Genomic DNA, 21,297 nt, shown 5'->3' on the forward strand with positions numbered 1-21,297 from the left:
CTGCAGATCTCATATGAGTTCTCATGGCACACGGTTAACAAATACCACCTTTAAACACAGCTTCATCACAGCTAGTGAACTGCACCCATGCACTTCCTGGGGCCTCAGGATCCAATTCTAACCATTCTGGCTTGGATCTGGAAGCCATGTTGTCTTGGCTATATTACTCCTCCACTTTTACCCCTTCTTAAAATCTGTTGCCTTTGTTTATGGAAGCATGCTCACTTACTCACAGCATTAATGCCTCCCAGTATTGCAGCCAAGTACCCAGATCTATAAAATCACATTAGTTTGAACTTCAGATCTTTTTACTTTAAATATCTTTCCTATGTCAATAAGTCAGAAGCCTAGGGACGCTTTGGAGGCCCCCACATGGCAAATATATTGACAATACAAAATCTGGACTACAAACTAACCTGAATTTTGGTCAAGTTCTAGATATCTAAAGGACAATCTCATATTACCTACAACCTCTCAGTGAGACATTCTTTACAAACAGAATAATTTTAGAATTATATTTGTGCCTCTTCACATCTGAAGTGGGGAAAAACATGTAGCACAGTAAAAAAAGGCGTGTGGCCTTTTAAAAATGAAGTATGCATGCATATTCCATACGGTAATTCCATACGGTAATTTTCAAGAACAAGAAGAAAGACTTGAGAAAAGCTTTCAGAAGACCTTGAGGTGCTGGTGTAGTCAACTAATTAAGTTTTTGTTTTAACATCAGTATGATGACTGTCTCACATTATGGATGTTCATGATATCCATGCATAATTTTTCAATTTTACCTTTTCAGGTAGTTAGGCTGACAGAGATTAACTGGCCTGGAGTCACCCAGCAAACTTCATGGCTGCATAGAGATTTGAATGTGGGATTTCTCAGCCCAGATCTACCACCCTATCCAGTATGTGATATGGGCTCTGACTGGCAGTCATACACTTCCAACATCTCAACAATCCTTTTCCAGTACGTTCACAAGGGTAGCAATGAATGCTTCCACCATATCAGTCAAATTAAACAAATCAGATTCTTGCCAGTTGTGTGTAAGAGGGGAAAATCCTACTTGGACCACCAGTAACAAATGAATCCTGTGTTACAAATGGAAGTGTTTAGCAAAGTTTCCTTCAAGTGATGGGGAGATGAGTGGGGGAACCCTTATAAGCTCATGGCTTGCTCACCTCCCATTGGCAAACCTGCATGAAATTTGTGTGGTAGTTCACACCTGCTTTACACTACATTGCACCAACTGCACCTGACAAGTGGGTGAGCAAAGCACATTTACAACACTCCTGATATTTTTTTTTTCAAGTGGGACAAGAAGATACCCATGGAGTCCAGTTATATATACATTTATTCAAAAACAACCTGTACACAGTTCAGTGGGGAACATTTCCAAATTGAACATGGATAGGACTGAAGATCATGTTGTTTTTAAATTCTACCTTGGAGGTATACAGAATGATGAATGTGAATGGTGAAAATGCAACCCAGAATTGAGATCCATTAAGATGTATGTCAGCAATATGAGATTTTGCTAGGGAGAAAAGGAATAAAAGACAGTAACTGGGACATATGCTGTACATGCATACATAGAAGGTAAACTTTTGCCCAGTACCTCTGAACTGTTTCCCCATTGTGAGCTCTGAAGGTTAAACCATGCCCTTCAGCTGTTGCATCTAAGGGGTAAATCTGCTATCTACCTATATAAAAGTAAACCTTAGTATTGCCAGAAAGAATCAGTTGTCTTTTCATCTAGGATGCTCGTAGGGTCACTGCTCATGCTGCTTTCACCCACAACACCAGTTTTTCAGGCAGGAGGCCATGGGCACTGAATGTCACCCATTATGGCAACATCTGTCATGATGGATTTAGAAAGATGCACTGTTGAAGGTAGAAGGACAAAGACAAATGGCAACCCTGAGGTGCTTATACGAGGAAGAGAGTATGGGATACCATTGAAGTGGTATCAGCACTAGAGGCGAAGATATTTGTGAACTAGTTTCTCATATACCTTGCAAGGGATAAAGCAAAGTCTCTCCTAGCTGACCACAACAGCCCTTCTAGATGGCTTACAATAAGATACACAGATATAACTGCTATTTAAATAACACCATAACAAACAAATCTAGGGGTGCTTCCATGCAGGGATTTTTCTCTGCACGGGCAAAAGGAGTATCCAGTGGGCAGTAGCAATGCAAATGGCTCACTAAAGGGGCATGCGAACACTATTCCTGCCCATTCCCATGATGCTTGCTACCGCTGCCAGGTGGGGATACATTCTAAAGCCAAATTCTGAACCAGCCCAAACATACTATTTTCCCTAAAAAGAATATTAACTAAAATAAATAATTTCTCAATAGCCATTTTAGTTCCTTGTGCTTGGTTCCCTTGAAATCCCTCATCATGCAAAAATATAATAGGTGTTTCCAAGGGAATTATGGGAACAAATGACTCAGAAGCACTAATAACCATGAGCACATGAGCAAAAGGACTGATAGTTTCAAGTGTGGAATTACAGTATATACTCGCATATAAGTCGAATTTTTCAGCACATTTTTTTTTTGTTGAAAAGGCTCCCCTCGACTTATACATGAGTCAGGTGTATTTTAAAAAATATTTTAGGGTTTTTACTTTGTCGGTCGCCAGGGGGCTCAGATTTTAGGCTAGCGGCACCATAATTTCAGGGATTTTTCAAGAGACTCTCCTGATGATACCAACCAAGTTTGGTAAAGTTTGGTTTAGGGCAGGGGTAGGGAACCTGCGGCTCTCCAGATGTTCAGGAACTACAATTCCCATCAGCCTCTGTCAGCCTGGCCAATTGGCCATGCTGGTAGGGGCTGATGGGAATTGTAGTTCCTGAACATCTGGAGAGCCGCAGGTTCCCTACCCCTGGTTTAGGGGGTCCAAAGTTATGGGCCCCCAAAGGGGGTGCCCCATTCCCCACTGTTTCCAATGGGAGCTAATAGTAGATGGGGCTACATTTGAACCAAACTTTACTAAACCTGGGTGGTATCATCAGGATAACCTCTTGCTGATACCAGACAGGTTTGGTGATGTTTGGTTTAGGGGTCCAAAGTTATGGATCCCCAAAGGGGGTGCCCCATCCCCCATTGTTTCCAATAGGAGCTAATAGTAGATGGGGCTACATAACTTTGGACCCCCTGAACCAAACTTCACCAAACATAGGTGGTATCATCAGGAGAGCCTCCTAAAGATACTCTGAAATGTTGGTACTGCTAACATAAACATTCCTTCCCAGACCAAAAATCCAGTTTTGAAGGATTTTAACTCTTGTGTTTTAGCTTGGTTGCTGGTTGAGCTGTGGTTTTTGTACTTTTAAAGTTATTATTGAGATCATATTGTTTTTGTTGACCCTCTTTTCCACTTACAGAGCTAGTTTACTGTTTTTCTTTGAAATAAATATTCAAAAACATTTAACCTACTGATGCCTCAATTAATGTAATTTTATTGGTATCTATTTTTATTTTTGAAATTTACCAGTAGCTGCTGCATTTCCCACCCTCGACTTATATGCGAGTCAATAAGTTTTCCCAGTTTTTTGGGGTAAAATTAGGTGCCTCGACATATGCGGGTTGACTTATACACGAGTATATATGGTAATTGGATAGCCTGTGACACTGATACAGCCATCCTTTGCACAGGAATCAAAATGGCAACTGATCAGTATAAAATCTTTCTTCCCCACAAACTGTCAGGCGTCAATGTATGTGCCGAGGAGGAGCTTCCTTAAAAATCAAACATTCCAAAGAAGCCCCAAAACATGTAGATTGCTCCCTAGGAAGATACGGGTTCCCATTAAGAATTACTGATCCATAGGGAGTTGGTTTAGTAGTTAATTACTATATCTTAGCCTACATTTTAAAATTAAATTCTTATAAAGTACTTTGGAAAGCCAATTAAAATCCAAAACTAATTAACTAAATTCTATTTTATGGGAGGATGTGCAACTGAAATTACATTACTTTTCAGAATAAATGTATCATTCATTTAACAGTTCTTTGTTTGCCCAAGGGCATTCAAAACTCTCATGAAACCACAAAGTACTTGAAACACTATATATCATATGTTGCAGAAGAAAACAGATGGTATGTTTGGTTTAACTGTGTAGAGAACTGTGCATAGAGTCCTGTCGGCTTTCCAGTTTGGGTCACGCAGTAGCCCCATTCCAACTGGGCATAAAGGAAACGTTGTGGCAATAGCAATCTTTGGGTATGCTCCAGGGTAAAATCTGGTTGGTTTGGATTCATGTATTAAGTATTTAAGTATTCAAGTATTAAATAATTCCTCCAGAGCAACTTGTGTGAGTGACAAATGTACCTAGAATAAAATGTAAACATTAGACCATGATAGACCAAAGATGAGGCAAACGGGGTTCTTATTGGACAAACAATGAGAAGAATGAGAGCAGGAAAAGTTTTTCAAGTTTTCAATGTGAGGGTTACGAGAGGGGGTCCCTACCTACTGGATAGCTATCACTGAGGTGGCTACCTGATCTCAGTGCCTTTCCACACACATCAGTTCATTGCACAATAAATGTACATTTGATTCTTGTTTGCCATGTCTTCCCTTGAGTCATGCTCTGATAGAATAGTATTACATTTTCTGAGCACTTAAATGAAAGTTTTGTAGCTGAAAAAATTAGGATCCATCCCCTAGGTAGCTCATTTGTTGCCATCTTGATTCCTGTGCAAAAGATGGCTGTATCAGTGTCACAGGCATGTACTGGGTATTTTTTATCACACAGTTAATAATGTGCTATATTTCTTTCTCTCATAATCACTCCATTTTGCCAGCCTCTTTTACCAAAGTATTTCCTTTCACATTTTAAAAAAATAAGCTTATTCCTGTCCTACAACAATGGCCTGGCAACTCTAAGCACCTTTATTGAGTTTTCCTTTTAATTTGTTTTAATAATTTGGAGATTATGGTCACTTCTTCTAAACACTTCTACTCAAGTTATTATTTTAAGGGTCACTAACAGAAGGTCAGCTACACCCAGAGCTACAGACACTCTACAAGTCTATATTTCCAACTACTGCACATGGACAAGATATGGTATGTTTGTCATTGTAAATTGACATGTAGGAACACAAGAAACTTACTTAGACCACCAGTCTGTCAAGATCTCTTCCTTCTTGGCCTTGCCATGGGCACCCAAGGGAGTCTGGGACTCTGTGGCACCAATCAATTCTTGCTTTACTTGTGCTTGCTTTGTTTAGAGATGAATAGCAACTGTTCCTTCCCACAGCCAGACAGTACCAAGGCGGTTGAAGGTTTACAAGGCCGGATTCAACTGGTTGTAGTGGTTTTTCCGGGCTGTGTGGCCGTGGTCTGGTGGATCTTTTTCCTAATATTTCGCCTGCATCTATGGCTGGCATCTTCAGAGGTTACAGAGGGAAGTATGTTACGCACAGACTTCTCTCTGTATACACCTCTGAAGATGCCAGCCGCAGATACAGGCGAAATATTAGGAACAAGATCCACCAGACCACAGCCACACAGCCTGGAAAACCCACCACAACCACAACCACAACCAGTACCAGAACCCTTATCAGAGTCCTAATCTTGGGGGAACTGCACAGCCTGAGAACACTTTGGCTTTTAGGAAAATCATTGGAGGGAGGGCTTGCATAATACAGGCTGCTGTTTAATGTGAACCTCTCAGATCTAGCAAAAAAACCTTTGGAGTGTACCTGTTTGTTTTCTCTGATGCAATAAATCAATTTCAGTAAGCACAAGTCTGATTATTGGGAGGAGGTTGAAAGGCATGGCACAGTCCACCAAGATTAGTATTGTCTAGTCAGACTGGCACCAGCTGTCCAGGGTCTTAGGTAGATGTCTTTCTTATCACCTACTACGTGGTCCTTTTGATTGGAGATGACAAGGATGGAATCTGAGACTATCTGCATGCCAAGCTAACATGCTACCACTGAGCTAAGTCCCTTCCCCCTACCTTTGAACATAAAGCCAACCCTAAATACAGCCGGAGTACATTTTGCCTAAGTGTGCACAAAGATTCTCAAGGGTCAGCTTATTTGTGGCATTAAAAATAACATCTATGCTATTCTCACTCTTTTTAAATTTCATGGTCTCATATGAATGTTGTTAATTCAAGTGAAAATTCATTTAGAATTTATCGCAGCCAACATCTACGTGGAGTTTATATTTATATTAGGTCCAATTTAAAGCATCCTTCTAAAGCCTGACATATGAATGTTACAGTTTAAACCTTAACCTGAAACAAGTTGCCTACATACTTTGACCTTCTGGGGAATATATTATATTTCAGAGTTTTTATATACCAGTGCTTGGATATCTTATTCAGCCTACTGACTTGAGGTATTTTTACACACATGGAAGTGATCCAAGTTGTCTTTTGTGGGGATAATTTGTGAGACAATGGCAAGTCGATAAGTAATCACATTCACTCAAAAATGGTACAAATTGAGTCATCTAGTCACCAACCCCCCCCCCCCATCTTATTCCACATTGATAAATGGCAGCAAATCAGCAAAAGCTCCTACTTTAGGTCAACTTCAAGAATGTAAAGTGCTCTATCTCATCCTTTGTGCCAACAAAACACAGTTTACCCATCCCACTCCCCCAAGATTCCTTTGGGAGTTGACATCAGGATCTTACTTGCAGCTCTTTAAGATACCACTGGTATTCTGATTTATTTCACTGCTACAGACTAACTGGTTACCCATCTGGAATCCAACTTATCAGATGTGTTTTTCAGTGCCCCTGAATGGTTAGGAGCCTCACTCAGCTCAGCCACTCTAGGGCTTCTACAGTTGTGACAGAATTTTACTATGAACTGTTTCAAATGCCAAATCAAACCCCCAACACAGCTGTGAATTCAAAGTACCAGATATTAATAATGGTTATGCTGTCTTTATTTAATGGACAGGTGACATACATCTGAATCCATGTGACTGTCTTTTAAAAAGCTAATCAGTACACTAAAAATGACTGAAAAAATATCTGAATGATCTAGCCGTTTCCTTAACTGAAAATTTATCATGTTCATTTAGTTTTTATTAGAATAAACCTCTGAAAATTGTATACTTGTCACTATCAAGACCCCTCTCAGATATATTTTGGTTTACTTCAAAAGCAGCAGTGTGCCTTTTAATTTTAAAAAGTAAGTTTTGTGGTTACTTGGTACTTCTGCATTGCACAGGTCTATGAGTAGCATGATCCATAGAAAAAAGTTCTGTTGAGTTCAAAGGTACTTGTCAGGGAGATTATGATAGTCTTAAATTGCCATAACTAGGTATGCTCCATTGTCAATAAGCTCACCAGGTGCAAATAGAAACCGTTTTTGTCACTCAGCCCTGAACAGTTGGAGCCTGTTTATCAAGGGGTTTTTTACATAGTCAAACAGTACGATATAATGCAATTGTCAGTGTTTTGCACATGTGCATTCTCACATTATCACATAAGAATCCCTCTACTTACAAACCTGCATAATTTGACACAGTTTGAGACATCAATCAGCCAGCCATGTTATCAACATCATTTCACACATGCACATTTTTGCAGTCTTATGGGAGGTGCAGTCCCCTCGCGCACATCATTACATTACGTGGTCTGAACATCCAGGATCCTGGGCAAAAGCATTTCATCTGCTACACAGATACTAAGACAGATACACAGACAAGAAAATGACATGCCATCACCACCACAAGGAAAGGAATCTCCACCACTGCAGCTACTGCACAGTTCCAAAACTCACTAATAGCCATTCAAGGTAGACAGGAAACAGACAGGAGGATGGGGATCATGGGTGATCATGGCTGCTCAGTACAGAATACCTGCCTATGGAACTTGTTTGGCCTGAAAGTCATAGCATTCCTACCTGTAACTGCATTTAGGATTTTAATGGAATATCTGCAACAGCTCATGTTCAGCTCAGCTAGCTATATACTGAAACTGAGCAAAAATGGGAAGGGGTAATTCAGCTAATTCTCAGTGCTTTTTAAATTTCCATTGATTGCAGCAGGAAATGAGTAAACATGTGATTATTTCTCCTATTAAATCAACAGGACTTTAAAAGTGTTTGATGTTAGCTGGATTGTGGCCAACATGCATGATTCCTAATTTCCCAAAAATCTGATCTAAAATACCTTACACTGGAAATAAGCTTCATTGATTTTAACCAGATTTTCCTCCAAATAAGACACAGGACATAATTTCAAGGACCAGATTCCCCCATTTTTCTATACAAATTAAAGGGATTGTATATTTCAGTATGAACAATTAACTAAAGTGATTTGGTAATCTAAAATTACAAAGTACTTACTTTGTCTTCTGTGGGACTAAATTTGTTTGAATCCTAGATCTTCAACTAAACTGCAGTACAATCCTAAATATATAATTACAGAAAATCTTCTGCCCCTTCTAGTGTATTCTCTCATAGTTTTAAGTAATTTTATCAGAATATTACAATTAAAGAATTAAATAAAACACCTCTATGCTTTGGCCTAATTTTGCTTTATAATGATCAATAAAGATTGCATACCAAAGCATATTAGTTCCAAGGCACCTGCAGCAAAATCAGTGGGACTGACTTTTGGTGAACTCTCCTTCTCTGGAGAATTTAAAGTAGAGGATGGATGGCCATCTGTCAGGAGTGCTTTGAGTGTGTATTCCTACATGGCATGGGGTTGGACTGGATGGTCCTAGTGCGCTCTTCCAATTCTATGAGTCCAACAAAAGTGCATCTGTTTCCTTATTAAAAGATAACTCTTGCCTTTCTGCCTACATAGGCTTCTATGTTGGCTTATGCAATCCACAACAACTAACAATTTTTTGCAGTTCTCCAAAATATTTAAATATAACAGAAGGTAGGAAAAACAAGAGGAACAGCTAATCAATGTATATTGCCAAACTCTTTAGTAATTTCAGAAGTTCTTAGCTAGTACCAAATGTTACTAATGTGAGTGCCAACTGGTGACAATTTCATAGTATATATGCTCCCGCACTTCCAAAGGTTTAGGGTCAGGGTGCTAAACTGACAGCATTAACAGTCACTCTTAGAGAAACAGAAACATCTTTTAGAGCAAGCTGTTAAATTATATATTCAATAACTTCTAAAATTTAAGCCCAAGAAAATACAATAAGGAACCACTGATGTGCAGTTTAGGCAGAATGCTTGGGACTACTCTGTGTGTGTTTCCCAAGACAATGCCCTTCCCAGCACTCAAAAACTGATAACTAATTTCTTAGGCTGCGTCTGTATCTTATACTGCTCCAGCCTCCAGAGGAACAAGATACATTAGGACCTCTAAAATTAAGTACTCTAAAGCATAAAATCACTTGACTCTACTACAAACCTGACTGAAATGACAAAATACTAATCATATTTGAACAAAGTACAGAACCTAGTTGCACAGTGAAACACATCTAATCTACCAGTGACCTACATAATGCATTTTATCCAATGTTTTAAAAAACACATGTGGACATGTGGATCTTAACAGTCACTAATATACTTTCTGGTATAGGCTACTTAGCCAGAAGGGGTGAGTCTGAAGGTGTGTGCATAAAACATCTGTTCATTAGCTTTCCAACTACAGACAGTATCCACTCTCATTCATGTCAATATTCTCTTTGTAACTGTGACAATTCTCCTTGGATTATATCACCTTATTAAGGATGGAAAATTGTGTTGTTTATATGAGTATTAACTATCTTTAATATATGATCCTGGCTGTAGATTCCTTTTAGCGCATCCTATCATTCCTTCATTTCTCACTGAGGCTCAAGGCAGATTACATAAAGTGAGTCAATCCAGAGGACTAGAAATTCAGTAAATAATGAAATGTGATTTGGGTTGTAGAACCAATCAGAAAACCAGAAACCATAACTGAAGCAAAGCATAGGTGTTAATATGACACATACAATCGTGCAAGATTACATAGTAAGATCCAACTTACAGCAAACTGTGCACAGCAGTATAGACCGTAGTCCCTAATAATTTGTCCAAAAAACTTTGTGAAGCATTTTGTCAAGTGTTACCCTATTGTCTGCACAGAAAGGTCATCTTAAATAATTTGGTTTTGCATAGTTTGCAGAAAGCCAGGAGACTGGGAGTCTTCCTGACCTTCTCAGACAGGCCATTCCACAAGACAAAGGACAAAATGCAGAAGGCATGTGTATGGGTAGTTATTGATTTTGCCTGTTTGCAGGTTGGTTCTTGCAGAAGGTCCTATTCAGACGAGTAAAGCTGCCTTGGCAACACACAAAGGGAGAGATTTTTTAAAAAAATCTGAAACTGAATGGCAAACAAGGAGCACTCTAACGCACATGGGGTGAAAAACTCCTGCAGCAAATACAGAGGCCATTTATTCACTTGTGGTCTCCTTCACTTTGAGCATACATTCCCTTTGGGTTCAATTCTCATTTATACACATTTCCCTATTCTGACAGTCTCCTCAGTCCCTATTCTGACAGTCACACAGATCAGAGAATCCCCATGGTTTCCAAAAACATTTCAAGGGCAACTTTTTTCTCCCCCCCCCCAGGAAAAGCAAAGGAGATCCATATGTGTTAACATTTCTGCAAGTTATCGTGCTCATCCCCACCTTCCCCCACCCACACCACACTACCTTCTACTTCACCAACCACTATTTCAGGATGATAGGTTTCCCCTGCTGGCTTCTTTTTTTTTTTTCAATGTTCATGTTAAAAGTCCACACAGGAGCAGTAGACTGGAGCAGTGAACCCAGTGAAATTGACTGGCTTCTTTTACATGAATAAAAAACAAGGACTCTTGCCTGCCTGCCTTCCTCATCCTCACCCCCACACAGCTCCCATCTCATTCTTTCCTTCCTCTTTCCCCTCCCCCGACTCCCACAAGACTTTTGGCTTTTATTGCTTGGCATGTCAGACTTCGCTCTGACTAGCAATTTCAGCAAACTATCAGTCATCTTTTAGATGCCCCTCAAAAGCTCACAGGCAACATCCCAGAATGGGGCAAGTAGTTAATGAATAAATGGCCAGAGACTGTTATCTTCAAGTAGGGCAGCCCAATCCAGATTTGTGGGGGGCGCGGGGGAGGATTGCTGTAGGAGGCAGTTTGAAGATGTATGGACCTTCTTGCTCATCACGTGTTCATAACTGAAGCAAGTGCTGAATGGAGACAAGGCCTTTTTAATGGCAGAGAATGACATGTCTCAGAAACATCCTCTCCAGACATGACTGTATGACCACCACCAATAATGGTATCAAAAGAATTCCATTACCTTGGACATTTCATTTTAACTGAATGCACATTTATTTTCAGTTCTTTTCCTGTTTCCATTCTACAGTTTAGTTTTGATTATGATGTTTAAATTATTAAAGCTTCAGAGTTTGCTTTATAACTATTTTTATTCACATGCAACTTCAAAAGTAATAATTAGAAAATGGGATACAAATAGGTTAAATAAACAAACAAACAAGCTGCATCCACACATGGCCACTGATCTTCACCCCCATACTCAGCAAGGGGCAGGGGAATAGACACTGCAATCATACATGGAGTTCGTCTAGTATAACTATTAAAATCAATGTGTTTAGGTTGTGCCTGAGAGGATTCACTTTTAGGGAGGAAACCAAATAATTAATGAGGAAACTACAAACATTTTATTACAGAGAAGCCATGGCATACAAGTTTCAACCATCTCTCTCTGAACAGGTACAGCACAGTAAGGATACATTCCAAATCCTCCATCCAAGGGAGCGTTTGTATTACCCAAAACACTTACAACAAAAGGAAGGGAACTGACCACTTAACTGGAGAATCACTTTTTAGCTGGGCCCAATATTATTTATTATTACGTTTGTATCTACCCTGACTCAAGGAACTCAGAGCAGCAGATATCATTTCCTTCTCCTCTGTTTTAACCCCACAACAACCCAAGGAGATAAGTGAGGATGAGAAAGAAAATGGACCCTAGGTCACCCACTTCATGGGGACTGGGGTCTCCCAAATTTCAGTCCAAATTACACCACAATTGCTGTGCTTTCTTGAGAGGAATCCCCACTGAATAACATGGGAATTTCTTCCCAGTAGATCTGTTTAGGAGCGCTCTCAGTGGTTCTCAAGGAAGCTCTAAGCATCTTGAGCACATATTGTAAGATATATTCATAATGCCTTCCCCCAGGATCTCTTCTCACAGGGAAAATAAATTATCATAATAATGGCAGAACATTTGGTGTACATGAGGCTCTAGCTGAGGCTGATGGGATCAGAGGAAATGATACATATTCAATATACTCCCTCAACTGGTTAATACATATTTTTAAATCTCTCATCTCCACAGAGACATGGAAAGCTATTCCTCTAGAATCTCTGCAGAAGAGAAAAGAATGAACAGTCCTGTTGTGATAACTTAACAAAAAACTGATACGTTGCAACATGAACATTTCTGTACTAGAGCCCACATTACCACATTACTGACAGAAAATATTGAAATGATTCCTGATGGAGGATAAACAGAAAGTACCATAGTAGGATTACAGGTGAAAATCAAGAATACAAAAGTAATGGCTACTGGAGAATTACACAATTTTAAGAGTGACTATGAAGGTATTCAATTCCTTGGCTCCATCATCAGTCAAAAGGGAGACTGCAACCACTAGTCAGAAGGAGACTGAGAAGGGTAGTGATGAAGAAGCTAGAAATTATTCTGAAGCATAAGGGTATGTCACTGCTGTAGGCGTGCCCGCGAGGTCAGCGCAAGAACGAGACGAGACGCGGTGATAACATCTGGTGGAGAGTGCCAGCAGCGGGAGCGCGGGTGTCCGTGTTCCTAGCGACTCTCCCGCGTGCTGGTTCTTGGCACCTTTTATTATGATTCTAGCGGGGGCGTATAGAGGGGCGGAACGGGGGGGATTCCGGGAGAGCGGGAGACTGAGAGATCATCATGTGATGCATGATCTCACCTGGCTGCTACGTGCGGAGAGGAGCATCAGCGTCTGGGCCTAATCCTCACCTGGGGGCAAGACCATTGTCCCTTTGTCCGGGACACCCGGTGGTTGTGAGCCAGGTAGTTCATGACCCGTGACTCATCGGGGGATGAGGGGTGGGGGAGCGGTGCGACCAGAAGGCCGTAGGAGCGCCGGTGTTCCAGCGCTCTACTTACGGTGCTGCTGGGTCAGCAGTTCATCCCTACAACTGCGACCAAGAATAATTCATGCCCTATTTCAATTTATGGGTGGGAAAGGTGGATAATGAAGAAGGCCGACAGGAAGAAAGTTGATTAATTTGAAATGTGGTACTGGAGCAGAGTTTTATGGACACTATGAACCACCAAAAAGACAAATTAGTGGGTTCGAGATCAGCTGAAGCCCAAACTCTGCCTAGAAGCTAAAATGATCAGACTATTGTACTTTAGTCACATTATGAGAAAAAAGGCATACTGGACAAGACAATAGTGCTTGGAAAAGTTGAAGGCAGCAGGAGAAAAGGAAGACTCAGCATGAGATGGGACTGACTCAATAAATGGAGCCATGGCCCTCAGTATGCAAGACCTCATCAAGTCTATTAGTGATAGGACATTCTGGAGGACATTAATTCATAGGACTGCCATAAGTCAGAAGTGGCCTGGCAGCACTTAACAGATGCACATGTATTCGTTGCCATTACTACTTCCAGTGGCAGTGAATTGCACTATTTTAGGAACAGTGCAGAAATAATAGGCTTCATATTTCTCCAGAATATGCAGAAGGATTGCCACTCAAGTGGGATCAGAAATTTGTACAAGCCTGTAATTTGGGCAACATAATGTTTGATTGGTCATGTAATTTTACTAAATTAATTAAGATGCTCATTTACTAGACAACTGTTATATTTGTGCTCTAAAATGTAGGGAAGAGGCAGAACAATCTTCACACTTTGTAAATAAGTGTATGCTTTATTTATTTATTTATTTATTTATTTATTTAACTAACTAACAAACTAACTAACTAACTAACTAACCAACTAACACACACCCATATATGCATTCCCAACAGGCCTTAAGGTTTATAATTAAATTAAATGGTCATTTACCCAACACTTATAAAGAAATTGGTGAAAGAAATACCCAAGACAGGCCTCTGTGGTCCAAGTCCAAGATCATGCCCATGCTATCAGATTAATACCAATCATAATCACTGCTTTAACTCCATTATCAAATCTATATTTTTTTTCATGGCTTTTTAGTGTTAGGATATCTGAACAAGTCAGTTTGTAACTCTAAAAATTATTATTCCTATCTTACTTTACTAACAAGGACACACTTGATAAGTTTTACTAGGGTTCCTTTTTGGAGACTTTAGTAATAACAACTTTAAAGGCTCTCAAAGAAGTGTCAGTGACTTATCCTACAATAACAATATAAAGTTGTGCTATCCAAAACTCCTACTTCCCTAGTCTCACCTCTGGCTAGATGAGAATTCTGCTTTAATTTATATTTTGTTATTTACTGTAACTGCACAATAAACAGGTGTTACTGGGTCCATGTTCATTCATTTATCCATTCATTTGTTATTTTTGTATCTCAGTTTTGCCCCCAAAGGGTCCAAGGGACAAGCAGTAGCACAATTTGTAGAAGGGATCACTGCAGCCTTCCTTTACTTTCTCCACCCTTCTCTACTGCTCATCCTAATCTTGAGTGAATTCCTGATCTATTTATGTAAGAATCCATACAGCAATGGGAGAGGAAATGTCCAACAATTCTACCTTCACACTCTCACACTTCCCACACTATCCCTCAGGACCTTCTGACTTTCAGGGGTGGTTTTCAGGGGCATATGGGTCTGCTGTAAGAAGGAGAAAAAATCCCTTCCTTGACCTCTGTTCCACTTGTGAACATTTGAATCCAACCCACAATTTCCACATAGTCAAGCACTGTTCAACTGTAGACAGATCATTCCCATCAAAAAGTTGTGTGCAGTTCCATAACTTTGGGGCTCTGACAGTTAAAATGTGGAAGTAACATTGGTGTTGCAGAAATCGCAGTGTTCTACTTAAGGGGAAAGCTACTTTCTTAGTCAAACAGAAGAAAGGAAAATGAGTGTCTGCAATCCAGTCTGAACTCCAAAGTTTTCTGACTAAGAATGTTGTTTCAGTCATTCGTCTCCCGTTTCATTTGCCTTAAGCATACAGCTAACATAGTATGTTGTCCTTTTTCAGTCTCAATCCATTCAATAGTGTTTAAACAGTAGCAAAAAGCTGCCAGTGAGAAATGAAAAGGAACCCAGTGACTAGAAGACTGGACAGGGCCTTAAGAATTGTGGTATTGCTCCCACTATATGGTTTTAATTTTATGTTTTTCTTCTTCATTTCCACTATGTAAACTCAGTTCTTCCTGAGAAATTTTCAAAAAGCCTAATTAATTATGTTTATTTATGTTAATGGCTGCCAATAGCATCTAGCTGGAAGACAGAAAATTGCCGAAATATGGAAACTTGGGAGGATAAGAGAATATGCTACAGTGGTGAAACTGACAAACTTTGTAAACAGGTCAAAATCTGAGTTTGATGTGAAGTAGGAAGCATTTTTTTTTAGTATGAGGCTGAATCAATAACATAAATATGTTAATAGTTAAGGTTATTTGCTAAATTAATGTATACCAGTGGATGTTAATGAAATCATCTAAGAATAGAATACTAGATGGGATAAAAGACGATAGAAGGCACTCTCTCTCCAGGTGGTATTATGTTTATATGTTAATTTGTTAAAATATTAAGATCCATTCTGTTACTGTGTTTTAGTTTTATGGCTAGGTATTTTACCTGCTTATTATTCTTGTGTTATTTTTCCAGTTTTTCGGTTTATATCTTCTTCTTTTGTATAATTATATTGAGAAAATCAATAAAAATTATTTTTAAAAACTCAGAACAAGTGACTTTTTTGCAGATTTGTTATGAAGAGGGATGAAATAAGAAAGCATCATCAAGTCGCTCAGTGAGCAGAGTTGGTGATATATTGAGGACAGACAAGTTGGTTTGGCTCCCACTGATTTGGGAAACTGTTCTTTTGAAAGAAAATGCAGTGCAATGTATGCAAGTTAGGGTCAATAAACCATGCAGTTTTGTGTACAGTGAATACGTGCCACATTGCTTAATCAGAGTTAAATCTGGACATGGGATTTGAAATCTCAACATACTGTGAGGAAACATTCACAAGACCAGTGTATTCAAGTAAACTCATGGTAACCCCACCACAGAACCACTGCTCCACAAATGGTCATGTAAAATAGCCATCAGAAAAGAAACATTAAATTCAACACCCCTGATTTCACCAGAAATTGTCCTCCAAGTACCCCTTTCCTATCATTTTTCATGCAGTTATGCTTTCTTAAGAGAAATCTGACAATACAGACAAAATTAAAACTATAGTCTCATACTACTGTTCATCAGCAAAAAAAATATTCTAACCAGTCTTGGACAAATGTATGTTTTCAGAAACATCTTGCTAATCATCAGTAGAAAAACAGAGGAAAAGGAAAGCAACTTTTTGGAGCAGTTAACACAAATAAATGGTGTATGTGCCTTGAAAAGATGAGCAAATATAATTTGCCAGTGGGTACCCAAAATAAACTCAGCTATACATAGTTGCACTTTAGAACAACACTGCAGAGCAGAAGAACAGGATCACATCTACAAGTGACTCTTATATTGCAACTCTGACCTGGTAAGTTAAACCCTTGTCTGGGAAGAGGAAAACCAACAAGAGATTTATTTATTTTTGTCTAAGCTTCAGGCTGTTTGGCTAGCCAACTGTTTTCAGAAGGAAGACTTCTGTTGCAGAGTTACTCCAGATTAAGCCCATTGATTTCGCCTGACCTGTACTGGAGTAACTCTGCATAGGATTGCACTGGGAGTTAGGTAGGCCTCAGAAGGGAAGACGGGGCAGAGAAAAGTCAGTCCCTTGTACAGAAGCAATTTCTGTCTCTATCAAGGAATGGCTTATGCAAGCAGGATGGACCAAGTAAGAAGCAGTGGCTTTGAAAATATTTGGGAATTTTTCTAAGTTGTTTGTGATGAACTATTTGAGCTTGTGGTATTCTTACTCCCGGATGAGGATGTGAACTTTCGAGCACCTTTGGAAATACTCAGACTTGCACCTGTTACTATGTGTATGCATGCACCAATCTGTTACATTTTGTGACCAAGCTGAAATATTTTTCAAAAAGCTTGGATGCCTGTTGGCAGGCACATTCCTTGGAGTCCAAGTGATCAGGACTGTCCTTATTTGCAAATAAATATAATTCCTGTTGCCAGTGGTGCCTGGCTTCAGTTGGGTCTCAGCTAGGAACAAATCCTCATGTGATTTCCATATCCACCCCAAGCTATCTCCTACTACCACCAAGTCAACTGTTCTTCTTGTCCTATTTAGGAAGAGGACATGGCGCAGGAGCTATATTTGAAAAGCGAGGTAAACAAGATCTCAGCAGGAGTGGATGGAGCACAACAGCTGCGCAAGATTAACCGCACACGTTGAGACAGGAAGAGAGCCCCTTAGACACACACCGGGGGTTGCCAGAGGTTTCCACGGTTGCATTTGGAAATCAGCATCATCGTAGCAATGCAACCCTGGCTGGAAATTCCTTGGCTTCGAGCATCGCCGTTTCCTCTCCACCCAAACACCCCCCCCCCCACCCGCTTCTATTTAAATATTTATAGATGATCCCTGGTGATCTCGCTTTCAAACATATCTAACGGGGGCCAACAACCATCTGGTTGGTTTCGGGTACTTTTTGCAAAACCCGCACATTTTGTCTCCCGCCTTTCAGCTCTAATTCAAAACCAGCCCCGCTCTAGTTGCCTGCCTGTACACCTGGAAATAGGGGGTTTGGGATGGAAAAGAAATTTATAGCACTGCATTCAAGGCATTTATTGTGCCTATTGCTCCCGCCCCCAAACTCTTTCTTTCCCTCTCCCGCCTGCTCCCCCCCCCCCCCGCGCAATAAACCATCTCTCTTGCCCTTCCTTTTCCTCCTGCATCTGATCCAAAGGGCTGTCAGCAAGTTCAGCAGGAATCCCGGGGTGGGGGGTTGGCTGCGAAACTGCGCTGCCTCGACGTTTGCCCTCCAAGCTACTGCTGGCATGTTATTATATTAAAATATCAACACACACACCCTGCCCCCAGTCAACCCTTTGATCCCCGTGTTAATCTCCTTCAGTGGGAGGAGAGTTTTGGAGTGGCAGCAAAACGCGGGAAAGGCAACCCTAAAAAAGGCACCCTGGGCAAAGCAGGAGGACCCAGCAGCTTCCCTCTTTTCTCTGCAATTTCCTCCCGTTGCTCAAACGGTCTGAGTGCGGCGCTAAGAGGTGAGGCTGCAGCACACGGCTTATCTCCATCTGTGTGTGCAAACACACACACACACACACACACACACACAGGGCGACAGCTCCATCGAGGCAGCAAAACAGACCTCCCGTGAATCTGCAACATTACATCCATCCGTTTTCTGAGGAATGATCTTGCAAAGCCATTCTACCACCCACCAACCTGTCCAACGGTGTGGGAATTGGGACGCAATAGCTTCAGTGCCGCTTCCCAACTGCACACATCACAAAGCTTGCCCATTGGGTAAACCACTGAACTGGGGCTGAACTTACCCTTCCCGGTTCTGGTCTTCGGGGAGGGGTGTCCTTTTTGCTCCCCCAGTTACCGATCCTCCCGGTTCTCTACAGAGACCTCATTCCATCTCGTGGTCAATTGCTGCTGCCAGGACGGGAGGGGAGGGGAGGGGGGTCCTCCTTCGCATGTCAAGCCAAGTTGCGTTGCTTGCTGGAAAAGCCAGGCTCTCCTTCGCCTCTCCGGATGAGGACGCGCATCTGGGAAGGGGGTGGGTGAAGCGGAGCGGGGGGGGGGGCGTTTCAACTGGGGGTGATCGGTGATGCCACCGGTTTCGCCTTTTCCAGTCGTGTAATTTCAACGGGGGAGGGAAGGGAAGAGTGAAGCTGAAACAGAAGCAGAAGAATGAAGAGGGATGTTGAGTGGGAAATGACGACTGCACCCTCAGGTCGCAAGAGAAGAGGATGGGCTTCCCCCTTCTCTTGCAGTGTGTGTGCGTGTGTCACAATCACACCACCATTGGTTCAGCGGACAGACTTCCCAGCATCACAGAGCAAGCGGGCGAACCTGGGAGCCTGGTTGGTCTCCGTGTGCGAGAGAAACACACACCGTTCGCCTTTGCACGACTGCAGCAGAGAAGTCAAATCACCAAGCCCGTCTCCCAGCCTCTCCAAACTCCACGTCACTCGATCAGCTGGGAGCAAGAACTGCAGCCGAATTAAAAGCCGTGCATATTTATCCTTCGCACAAGCCTTGCCGCGGGGGCGGGGGGGGGGGTTTACAGAGTGTGGACTTTGAAGCAAAGCACAAATCAGGAGACCACACACCAGCCCCATGCAAAGAGAGCTATGGACAACGAGAAGACACTGACAACTCAGGAGCTGAGCCGGCTGGGATCACCTGGGTTTCTCCTGCCCTCTGTATGGCCTTGTGCCTTCTCATGGTGGAGCAGAGGCAGGGTGGAGAACATATCTGATTGCTGGGCAGGACGAAACAAAACCAAGATTTGGGATCCTGTTTGAAGTTTCTGCCAAGGACATCTGGGAGGGATGTTATATATAGCCTCGAAAATTGCTTAGGCAGAATGAGTGTGGCTTTCTGTGCCCGGGGACTTGTTTGGAAGCACCCAGCTCCACTTGGTAGTGGAACTGTGGCAGAGAGAGTACACCCCATCATCTCTTTCAACCAAAGTCAAATAACAACTTGGGAGGCTACAGGAGCCATTTGGAAGCTAAAAATATGATCTCACAAATTGCTACCTCACAAATTGCTGTTTGACTTCAGTGACAAATGACCAGGCTGGAAACTGTGGGTTCCACCAGTCTGGAGGAGAATGATAGCTTTTGGATTTTGAAATTAAGACCAGACCCAGATGTTTCACTCCCTATAATTGCCTCTATATTTGTCGAGAACCAGCATGAGTAAGTGTGTCTGAAGAGACCTGCCACTTGGCAGAGGCTGTCTTTTCTTTGAAGACTATATTATAGAGCTATATTATAGAGTGACCAAACTATGGGACACCGTCCACTGAAAATTCTCCTGCATTTGAAACAAACAGGAACTGTGCAAGAACACAACCATCTTTGCTTAGTGGCTCAGTTGCTGAACAAAGAACCTCTTTCATTTAATGCATCTTATTTTTAGTGTTTTGTAAACATTAGTTATATTTTATTTAATTCTTAACAAGGGTTGAAAGCAGGTTGAGGCATAACAGTATATCTTGCTTGTCTGTGAGAGCAAAACTATGGATGCATTTACAGCTGACAGGGTTAAGACAAGTGCAGCTCTTCAAGATATGCAGATGTTTCACTTCATTTGCAACCTTGTACAGCAAACCACTTCCTTTCTCCCATCCCATATGGCTATGGAACAATCAAATTTCTGCATCCTTGGTGTTTTCCATTGACTGTTCCTTAGTTTTGATCTTTCATGTGGATAAAAATCTCTGCTTCTGATAAATTCAAACTTAAGTCTTTTTTAAAAGGATCAGGTCACATTCTGATTATTTATGACAGTCTTGGCATGCTACACCAACTAAGCCTAAAGTGATTGTCCTCTGCTCTGTGCACAACTACAAGCCATTATGATCGTCAGAGGGTACTCCTTAATAATACTTCCCCCCTCCTCCTGTGCCAAGTTAAAAATCATCTTTGTGACATCCCACAAAGCATTCTATAGAAGATTAGTGAATGTGTAGTAACAACCTTGTAGGACCTTTTAAGTGACTGGGTTTCCCTGCCCCCCACCCCATCAGGAATTGTACCACTTATTCCTGTGAGGGTTTAGCACTGAGTCCTTCAACAAGTCTCACACAGAGATGCAGTTTTAATTCTCATTAAGCAGTTGGCCTTAAGCACACAGGACAGAATACTAGAGTGCAGCCTTTCTGTCCAGTGTACATATAGAATTCTGCTCACTGTTTGTCTTCTGTATTGCCTGCTCTACATTTGTCAAGAACCAGCATGAATAAGTGTGGTTCCTTGCCCTGAATTGAAGCTGTGATTGCCAACCTCCTTGTGGGATCTGAAGATCTTCCAGAATTAGAACTCCTATCCAGGCAACAGAGATAATTTCTTCTGGAGAAAATGGCTGCTTTGGGGGGTAGATTCAGTGGCATTATACCAAACTGAAATCCTGTCTCTCCCCAAACTCTTTTCTCCCTGGCTCCACCCCTTAAAATCTCCTAGTATTTCCCAACACATTATTTGTTTGTTTGA

The 21,297-nt window shown here is 41.2% G+C and overlaps 1 protein-coding gene across 10 annotated transcripts in view; it reads right to left on the minus strand.

The window, feature by feature from the left end:
* Positions 1-19,260, minus strand: part of SLC8A3 (solute carrier family 8 member A3) — a 223,518-nt gene extending 204,258 nt beyond the window's left edge. For all 10 annotated transcript variants that reach the window (XM_048484383.1, XM_048484382.1, XM_048484379.1 and 7 more), the window contains exon 1: positions 18,622-19,260. The gene's annotated coding sequence lies outside the window, so the exon portion shown is untranslated. The remainder of the gene's footprint in view (positions 1-18,621) is intronic.
* Between the last annotated feature and the right edge of the window lie 2,037 nt (positions 19,261-21,297).

Source organism: Sphaerodactylus townsendi, linkage group LG02 (genome assembly GCF_021028975.2).
Source record: "Sphaerodactylus townsendi isolate TG3544 linkage group LG02, MPM_Stown_v2.3, whole genome shotgun sequence".
NCBI classification, from domain to species: domain Eukaryota; kingdom Metazoa; phylum Chordata; class Lepidosauria; order Squamata; family Sphaerodactylidae; genus Sphaerodactylus; species Sphaerodactylus townsendi.